The following is a 2,637-nucleotide window of genomic DNA, read 5'->3' as shown; positions in this document are numbered from 1 at the left end:
GACAACAAACGCCACAGGAAGCTGTCACGAGACTAGCTATGGTAGCCTGTAAGTGAAAAAATAAAATAAAAGCGTGGCAAGCGCGGCACACGCAACGACTCAGCAAAAAGGTGCGGTTCAGAACAACATAAACTAAACTTTGATGTCAAGTAGGGGGGGCCACAAAATATCATCCCACGGGCCTCAATTGGCCCACGGGCCTCAATTGGCCCCCGGGCCGCGAGTTTGAGACCCCTGTTCTACACACTTGCTTTGGACTGATTGTGTACCTGAACACACAGACCGCTCAGAGTCTCTGCCCAAACACCGGTGGTAAGTAACGTTACAGCTGATCATATTTACACTTTCAACAACAGGATGGACACTAAACTTCAGCTCTACTCAGGCAGCAAGTTAGACTCTTCCTTTCATGTGAAATTGGTAACAATAGATGACGGTTTGTCCACAGTAGCCCACTTTTTTGTCAGTTCTCAGGATTTCAGTTAGAATACTTGGAATTGCATTCCAAGGTCCATGCTTTGTGGTTTAGCTTCCATTGCTAGGCAACAGCCAGAGGCCTGTACTACGAATCAAGGCATCAACATGCCCTGGATTTCTTTCAGTTATCCGGCTTCACTAACCCTAACAACCGCGGTCCAGCATAAGCTGTGTCACGATGGTGGTTAACAACTAGTTCAATCAACCCGGGGTTTCCCAATCCAGTGGCGCGCACGTTCACATAAAAGAGGCGGTGTTTGCACAGCACGACCAATCACAAACATCTACCAGAGCCGCATATTGTATATAAGAAGAGTAAATTATAATTCTACATAAATATGAAGAACACAGACATGGTTTACAGGCAAAACGCAATACAGTCGCTGCTTCCTTAAACAGAAGGAAAGCTGGCAAAAAATAGCCGACACTATAAATGCGTAAATCACAACACTTATCGATATCACTTCCCCATCAGTCAGGCACTAGATCTGGCCACATGCAGCCTCTTTTCTGGAAATCCTTGCGTGTCCATGCAACCGACACAAGTCCCCAGCGGTCCGCTGCGTGTATGTATGAGGCCATCACCACCGCATCCATCTGTGAGGTTGTCAGCTTTGTGTCTGCCTGGCTCAGAGTGCCACGAAGCTTAAAACGCTCTCAAAAGTTAGCTTTGGCTGCTTCTCGCTTGCCATGATTACTCTGCTACCAGACAGCCTCTGTCACGTCCCGTGTGGAGCTTGTGAGCGCGCAGCTAAGAAGGCAGTGTCGCTGTCAAATCTGTCCCTGGGGAAAGTAACGTTGCGCTGAATTGAAAAAGGTAGCGCGTTACACTACTTTTTAGCCGAAAAAGTAGTTACGTTACTGTAACGTGTTACAAAGTAATGCGTTACACCCAAAACTGGTCGCCTCATCCAGCTAGCCCAAGCATTAATGTTTATACATTACATTATAGTGGCAGAGAAGGAGATGCTGCAGAGGGTGGTAAGGTCTGCACAACGGACCATTGGATGCAACCTACCAGCCCTCTCAGACATTTACAAGTCGATGCAGGGGCAGAGCGATCTGCATCATGATGCCGGCCAAAAGACATGCGGGTTAGGGAACCCCTAACCCTTACATTGTCTTGAGAGTTTATAAATATAAGCTGTTACTCCAATCAGGTTGTTTATTGACAATGCCACGCAGACTTAGACGCAGACGCAGATGCAGACACAGAGGAGGAATCGCAGGTCCTTCCATGTCCACATATGGGTGCAAGTGTGGTTAACTGCGTTTGTCAATTCATTCAGGCATTTCTTTTAATAAAGGAGGATTTCATCACAGAACACTGTCTTGAGAGTTTATAAATAGGACCCGTTACTCCCATCAGGTTGTTTTTTGACAATGCCACGCAGACGCAGACACAGACACGCCGCATTGTTTCTGTTAATAATTGTAGATATTTCAACCTATTTTTTACAGTCTATGGTAACAACTTGTGAACTCTGAGCTTTCAGAAGATTTCCACCTCTGAGTTCTTGAATTCCATGATGTCATTGATGATGTTACATGCGAGAGTTCACAAGTTGTGACCATAGACTTTAAAAATAGGGTTGAGATATCTACAATTAGACAATTATGACTAGAAACAATGCAGTTGCCGATATACACAAATGTAAAGTGGTATTCATGGCCTCGGTTGCAGAAAAACTGCTGTAAATGTAGAAACAATTACTGAGACTTTGGCAGGCAATAATTGTTGCTTGAAAGGCAGAAACCGTAGCCTCGGTAGGCAAATATCATTGCCTTTTGAGGCAACAATTGTTGCCAATTCGACAATTGTTGCCTGCTGTGGTGCAAATTGGCCGTTTTTGAGTACTTTTTATTTTTTTTATTTTGCGACATAAACAAATGTTTACCATACCAATGTTTGGTATCTTTCTTTTCAGCACAACATCGCCTATATGACATGACCATTAGTTTTTCAGTTTAATGTACTGTATCAACATACTGGACCCAAAAACACACAAAAAACACAAAATCTGATTTGAAAAATGATAGCTTTTTTAATATAAAAAACACAAACATGCTCAACCAAGCATTTTTTGTAATGCAAGTTTGTAATGTAAACACAAGTTGTACATATCAACATATGAAGGTAAAATTCAGATATAATCGAGA

This window comes from Sander lucioperca, chromosome 9, assembly GCF_008315115.2.
Source record: "Sander lucioperca isolate FBNREF2018 chromosome 9, SLUC_FBN_1.2, whole genome shotgun sequence".
Classification (NCBI taxonomy): Eukaryota; Metazoa; Chordata; class Actinopteri; order Perciformes; family Percidae; genus Sander; species Sander lucioperca.
Note: the sequence above shows the minus strand (reverse complement) of the source record.